This window comes from Cynocephalus volans, chromosome 4 (genome assembly GCF_027409185.1).
Source record: "Cynocephalus volans isolate mCynVol1 chromosome 4, mCynVol1.pri, whole genome shotgun sequence".
NCBI classification, from domain to species: Eukaryota; Metazoa; Chordata; class Mammalia; order Dermoptera; family Cynocephalidae; genus Cynocephalus; species Cynocephalus volans.
The window spans coordinates 101,235,212-101,243,027 of record NC_084463.1 but is presented as its reverse complement, the minus strand read 5'-3'; positions in this window follow the sequence as shown (position 1 = coordinate 101,243,027).

The window sequence follows — 7,816 nt, the reverse complement described above, 5'->3', positions numbered from 1 at the left end:
AGGCTGTTAGGCAGCAGGGGCATTCAGAGAAGGGCTTTGGAGGAGCTAAACTCCACAGCAATGTCAGAGGTGTGCTTGCAGCTGGCTGAAGAAGTGGGAAAGCCAGACCCCACCTACCTTGGGAATCCATTCAAAGTGTCCTTGACAGAGAGGCTGACCATTTGGACAGATGGCACTTTGATTCTTTTGAGCACAGTGGGACAGGTGTGAGGGGATGTTAGAAGACAGGCTGGCTCTTATTCCTATGCAATTCCATGCCATGCCAAGAGGTGCAGATGGCACCCACCTTGCATCTTGTTCCGAGCCTGAGATCAGTCCTTCCAGTTGCCTGTGATGGGGGAAGGGGAAGAGCGAGAGCAGAAGACAGAGGGCCTCTGCCCACAGCCCCACTGAGCCCCGTATAGAGTCCCAGATGACTGTCCCAGCCAACTACAAAGAGCTGTAACCTTTTTGTTACTTTTCCAGGAGTGAAAATCATGGGCCACAGGTCAATTCCATTCCCAGCCTCCCTTCTCCAGTTAGAATAGCACAGAGAGTACAGACGCCAGAGCCAGACCTCCTGGGTGCGTATCTTGGCTCTGCCATTTGCTAGCCGTGTTACTCTGGGCAAGTTATCAAACCTCTGTGTCTCAGCTTCCCCAACTATAATATAGGAATAATAATGATATTTGTCTTGTGGAGTTGTGGTAAGGATTAAATTAATTAATATGTGCAAAGCACTTAGAACAATGCCTGAAACACAGTAACCCTGCAATGAATGTTACTATTATATTTATTTTGCCTTTTTGGGACAAAAGGTCCTCCAGGGTCTGTCTCTAGGTGTAGGTTTCTTTTTTTTTTTTCAAGATAACTGGTAAGAGGATCTTAACCCTTGACTTGGTGTTGTCAGCACCACGCTCCCCCAAGTGAGCCACAGGCCGGCCCTCTAGGTGTAGGTTTCTAAACAGGGGGTCTAAGCAGGGGGTTGCAACTGCTTCTCTTTTTCTCTCACCTGGGAGGCAGTGGTCTTTTAAGAAAAAAGGTTCATCACACTTTTTTGTGAATAAGGACCATAATCCATGTGACTCATCTGTTTCTTTAAGAAGGAAAAACCATTTATTACATGCCAGTACCAGGGACTCCAAGTGCTGTTTAGGGGCTTGAATTCCCCCTTCCTCTCTCCTCTCTTTGTCTCTTTCCTCCTCCCCACCCTCTTCTCCCACCTCACTTTAACCCAGAGCACACTCATTGATGGGGTGGGGGGGGCTTACTCTGGGGACGTTCTGCTTGCTGGGTAGGAGACAGAGGGGACACAGACAGGGCTGTGGAGGTAGTATGGTGAGAGGCCAGGGGTCCAGCAGGTTCAGGGAGTCCAAGGTGATTCTCCCTTGGGTGGAGGAAGACTTCCTGTGGGATGGAGCAGGGCAACAGAGTCTTGAAAGACAAATGCAACTAGACTGAAGGAGAGAGGATAAAGGTGCTTCCAGTGCAGGGAACAGCACAGGCAAAGGCTTGGAGGCTGTTGGAGGAAGAATAGGAGAGGTTGTGACCAGAGATGAGGCTGAAGGGTGAAGGGATTGGGTGCCAGTCCAGGGAAGATTGGGGCACCATAATAATGACAACAGTGACCATTTATTGGGCCCTGTGGGTGCTAGGCACCACACAATGTGTTTTACATACAGTTTCTCATTTAGTCTTCATAATCCCTATTACAGATGGGGAATATGCCTTTCTCTAACCCAGATACTAGATGCCCCCTGCATCACCCTCCCTCACTTCCCTTTTCTTTCCTCACCTGCCATCCAAGTGCCCACCTCTCCCCACACAGTCCCAGTAACAGAGGACCCAAAGAAGGTGTGACAGAGACAGCTGAGTGCCAACCACAATATCAGTTCTTCCCCTTTAGCTGGGCACATGGTCTCCTGGGATCAAAAACTTCATTTCCCAGACTCCCTTGCAGCTAGGTATGGCCAGGTAACTTACTCCTGGCTAATGGGGTAAAAGCAAAGTGCCCTAAGGCAATTTAATATAGAGAGGTGGGAGTGTCTGTAAGAGACAGATGATGTCTTTGCCTCCCCCTTTTCCCCACCCCTTCCTGTTCCTTACAAGAATAGATGTGATAGCTGCAGTACCATCTTAGATCTTGGACTGACAGAGCAGGAAGGTAGAAGCAGCTTGCATCTCCAACCATCCTAGTTTGGACTTTTTTGCATGAGAGAGAAATAAACGTCTATTTTTTTAAGTGACTAGTTTTTGAGGGTCTTTGTTATTCACAGCCAAAACTAATCCCCTTACTGTAGCTCCATCCTGAGATGTTGGGCCTTAGGTGGCCAGGCAGTGACCTGGACTGGGGTGGTCTACGCTGGGTGCGAGGCCTCAACCTGAGTGGGAGCTAGTGGATAACAAGGTCTGGACACACCCAGGAAGGCTTCTTAGAAAGGTGCAAAGCCTGGGGAAGGGTCAGCCCCAAATTGGCTTGAGGCTGAGTGGTAGGTGGGCTTCTTAAGGGACAGAGAGAGAAGAGAGGAAGGCCTGCATAGAGTTCTGGGAACTCCAACATTAGGGGGCTGGGGAGGAGGAGGGGCCAGAGAGGAGGGAAGCTGGAGCCTGGAGTTCACTGACTGATGGTGGCATGAAGGGGCGGTGGAGTCAGCTGAGTGAGGGAGGGGCTGGAGGGGAGAAAGTGGAGGTGGTAGGTGGAGAAGAAAAGAGGAAGGTTTTGAAGGAGGCCAGGCCCAGGGAAGGAGCTTCCAGGACAAAGACCTTCAAGTGCTGGCTGTTGGCAGTTGAGGACAGGGAGCCAGAGAGTCAGGAATCAGGACCTGTCTTGGGGAGATTCCATTCCAAGCAGGAAAAGCCCAGGGCCATTGGATCTGTCCTAGCAATGGATGCAGCTGGCTCCTTCCACCTCATTCATTTGTTCAACACACATTCTCTGTGTGCCTCTGAGATGACCTTAGATCCAGACCCTTCCCTCAGAAAGAACCCAGGGGGCTGGGGGTGCAGACAAGGAAACAGTTCATCCAGTGAACATTTATTAAGCACCTACTGGTTGCTAAGACATCATGCTGAGCAATGGATCCCTGCACTCAGGGCCCTCACAGTCTGATGGCGGAAATAGGTGATAATGAAATAAACACACACACTTGAATCATTGCAGCAGGGAGGAGAACTCAGAACATAAATAAGTATCCATTGTGGGTGGGAAAAAGAAGGAAAAAGAAGAACATAAAGAGGGCCAGGGGGCAAGGAAGTTCTCACTAGGGAGATGATAAGCTCTTATCATCAGTCATAAGTCATCAATCTCAGTCAGTGGTTGAGAGATGCTGGGAACCAGGGAGGCCATGACCTAGTTTAAGGGGCAGAGAAGGTTTGTTAGCTGAGGTGTGAGGGCCTCAGAAAGCATTAGCTCAGTGCAGAAAGGCTGCAATAGACTGCGACTTTGAACAAGTACCTTCACTTCTCTGAGCTTCTGTTTCCTTGCCTGTAAAATAATGATAATATGAGTATGACCAGCCCTCCCTAAGCCACTAGGGGTACTGAGGATGGAAAAGCTGGGGCAGAAATTTCATAAAATACTGAGAATACTATAACCCAACAGAAGAATGGGCAAGAGGCACAAATAGGTACTTCATATAAAAGGAAACACAGGTGATCAAAATACAGAAGAGATGTTTGATCCCCACTTGACGATACCTCCTAATGTTGAGCAGTTGCAAGCCCCATGCCCGAGCACTTATGTCCATGTGCACTTGGAGGGAGTCATGCTCAGTGCTCAGCAGACACCTGGAAACACCCAAATGCTCATCAACAAGACAGTGGATCAATATACTGGGCTATATTCAATCATCGGAATATTTCATGCAGCCAGAATGAACTATATCAACATACAAAAATATGGATAAATCTTAGTGGTATAAAGTTAAGAAAAAAGAAGTCTCAAGAATTATATACAGCAAGATGCCCCTTCTATAAAGTTTAAAAAAACTAAAATGAAAATATATAGTTGGAGGGAACATGTAGATGCAATGAAACCATGTAAAAAGGAAAGCAAGAGAACGCTGAACACAGGATGTGAGATGATGGTTATCTAGGGTGACGGGACAGCAGGGGAACGGGTGGTAGGGAACTTATAATGAGAAGACGTAGGTTATTGTAAAGGTCCTAGTTGTGTTGTTTTTTGGTGAGAGTTAATTAATAACTGAAGAAATGTGTCACGAACAAAAAATTATGTCATCCAATCCTGTTCATTTGAGGTCTAATTACATAGGAAAGGGGGCAACCTAAGATAGTTTCTATTTGGCTTTGGAATGGAGTCAGGAGCCAGATTTCCCCCTAAAACTTCTCCTTCCTGGAGCTCATTGCTTCTGGTGGTCTTCTCACTCCTTATCTTTCTCCCTCTTAAGTACACAAAGCCCAAGAAGACTGTGACCATCAAAACCTTCCCATCTTGATTTCTCCAAGGGATTCTACAGCTCTGACCTTGATGGGTCTCCATGACTCACTGGGTAAGTGGGTTATTTTTTCCCCCTTAGTAGATGAGGAGCCTGAGGCCCAAAGGAAGCAGGTGAACTTCAGTGGGTCATCCGGCACCTCTGTCGGTGGACCTGGCTTCAAAATCACAACACAGTGTTTCTCTCTCCACTCTGATGCCTTCCCAGATGAATCTTCTCAGGGCCAAAAACATCCAGGCCTCTGTTCATGGAAGATGACTCTGTCTCATCCTGGATCATAAGGGGTTGGGGATGGGAGGCACTGGAAGCAGCGAAGCCACTCTCCGATCAGGTCAGCTTCCCTTCAGGCAGAGGCCCAGACACCCTCCCTCCTCACCAAGGGGATTCCTGAGCCAAAGGCCCCAGCCAGTTCACCCCAAGGCCAAGCCACAGGACTCCAGGAGCCTGTGACCTGAGTCTCCACTCCTTTCCCTCAGTTTGCCTATCTGTGGTGTGGGGTAAGGACCTCTGTCCCAGAGGTGATGGGAAGGCAGAATTAACAGGGTCTCAGTTTTCCAAACTGAAGGAGTTTGGAAAAGTACAAATTTCAGATGGACATCATTATGGGGGTAGACAGTGACTCCTGAGATGAAAGTCCCCTTCCACACACACACATACAAGCCAAAATTTGCCCCAAAAGAGTGGAAAGAAAAGACTCTAAAGGAGGTCAAAGTCTGACTTCAAATGTCAAAGTCAGAGAGGGCACCCTTGGGGAAAACTGACCCACCCCTCACCTTTCAGATGAGGCAGTTGGGGCCCAGGGAAGTGCAGGGGTTTACCCAGGGTCACACAGCAAGGCAAGGCAGAGAGGCATTAGGCCTGGCAGGGCTCTCAGCCCATCAGTTTCCCAGTGAAGAGGGAGAGATTTACTCATTGGCCCCTTGAGGCAGAGCTGACATAAAGTTGAGGTAAGGGACTCACTGAAGACTGGTCTCACCTTAGAAAGGAAGACCTTTCTCCCTATAGAGATTTTCCACTACTCGAGGGAGGGTAGAGTGAGCTCCCCACCCTGGGGGCTATGTGAGCAGCAAGCCAGGTCTGGGGTCCTGGCTGAGTCTTCCCTCTCTCATTCCATAGTCAGGCAATCCTGGAGTGTCTACTATCCTGCCCTACCCCCATCCCCGCCCCCCTCATCTGGGCCACCAGGCCTCCCAGCCTAGTCTGGCCAAGCTAGTCTCCCTGGCTGGGACTGGGGTGGCAATTGGGTTGGCTGGGTAAAGCACAGACTGCTGACCTAACCATGTCTTTCCCTGAGGCCTTGCTGCCGGGTGAGGGTTGGAGGGGACACAGCAGGTTTGACCAGGCCTGAAGGGATTTGGGGCAGGGCTGAGGGGTGCATGGCCATCTTCTGTTTCCCTAGAGGGTGAGCTCAGGCCCAACGAGGAGGACAAGGCTGCTGGGAGCTCATAGGAGAGAGAACTTCCTTCCATCAGGATCTGGGACCAAGGGAGGGTGTCTGGAGGAGCACAGTGTTAGAAACACCTAAATCTGAATTTCAGTCATAGCAAGAGCTGCCATTTCCTGACTTTGACACTGGTCAATGTCATTTCTCCTTCTTGACAATAAGAAGGGGCAATAATATCACCCTCCAGGGGTGGTTCAAGGATTAAATAAAATAAATAAAATATTACCCATACATCACAGGCACTCCATAAATTTTCATTCATTCATTCATTCAGATGTAGGATCCTGCGTTTAGGCTGGACCCAGGAGAATGAATGGGATCTAACAGAGGCAGATGGCGGTAGGGAAGGTGATTTCACCCCAGTACCCAGAACCATGTGAGACTCGCCAGACTGAGGCAGAGACGGGAGGGGAGCTCAAGGGTTGGATCAGTGTGAAGCAGGAGAAACGACCTGCACCTTCCATGCCAGGAGGGTGGAGCAGCCGGAGGTAGGGAGTGTAGGTTTGGCAGTGGGAAGTCGAGGGCGTTCCCGTCCAAGCTCCTGTTGTGTGTGAAGCCGAAGGAGGGGCAGCGCACTCTGCGAAGGTTTGAAAAGACTAAGGGATCAGGAAACGACTGAAGGGAAGTGAGGTCTTCCTAACTCTCCTGTTCTTGGGATTGGGTGCTGCTTTTTCTGTCCAGGGTTCCGTGGGATGGGAGAATCAGGCCGGCAGAGGGCGCAAGAGCCGCGTACCCCAGAGAACAGAAGAAAGCGGGGGATGCGGCGTAGGGTGGAGCATCGAGGAGAGGGCCGCCTAGACGGCGGGGGCAGGTGGGGGGCGTGGCAGCTGAGAAAGGGAGGTAGGGGTGTGGTCACGAAGGGTGGGGCTTCTGGAGGGGCGTTGGGCAGGTTGGGTACAGGCAGGGCTGCACAGGCCGCAGGGAGGTGGGACAGGAGGGGTGTTTGGGAGCGTGAGGGGCGGCACGTGGGCGTGGTTATGGCAGGATCGGTTGCGCAGGGGTAAGGGGCGCAGCCTGAGCTGAGTGAGGGGCGGAGCAGGGAGCAGCTATCGCCCAAGTCGGTCTGCGGCGCCCAAGACTCCACCTGGCGCCAAGTACCACCTCTTTCCCGGTCAGGAGAGTTTCTGCGAGTACCTGAGTGTCGGTGTGTACCAGAGTTCGTGGGCCCGAGGTTACCATGTTGGAGCCTCTCGGGCAGGAGGTGCTTTCCGCGTGAAAGCGGCTGCACCGCGGTGGGTGCATCGCCCTTGCTGTGTTTCTGCGGAGCTGACCACGCTCAGAGCTTGCGTGCTTCTGAGTCCCTGGGGAGCAGCGTGGCCCGCTGGGCTCCCCAGGGACTTCTCCGGAGGGTCGCTTTGGTCTCCAAGTGTTCAAGCAGTCTTGTTTCTCCTTCGGCTCCTCCCCGATTCCCTCCCCCAACTCGGTTCCCAGACTTGCGCGCACCCGGAGCCCACCCCCTTTTTTGGGCGCGAGGCCCCGCCCCCCACCCCCTTTCCTCTGCCACAAAGTTTATTTGCAACAAAAGGGAGAGAGGAGTGAGCAGCCAAGGGGGAGGGAGCGGGAGCCGGAGCGGGAGCGGGAGGGGAGGCAGGCAGGCAGGCCGCCGGGAGGGCGGGCGCAGAGCCGAGGATCGGAGTGCTGGGATCCCAACCGGCCCAGCCGCGATGCCCCGGGTCGCTCGGGCCGAGGCGGGGGCCGGGCCTGGGGGTCGGCGCTGAGGCGGGAGGGGCCAACCGAGATGGAGCCGATGCCGCCCTCGGCCGCAGAAACTTGAGCCGCAGCAGATTAACTCTTTGCGCCCTCCTCCCAAACCCCCGAGCGCTGCGGGTGCAGGACCCAGGCCTTCGGACCGCGGCCACTGCGCTCTTCGGAGCGGGGGTGCAGGGGGGGTTGGCCGCGGCTCCCCGAGGCCAGCCCCCCCGAAGTGAGTGCTGCCACC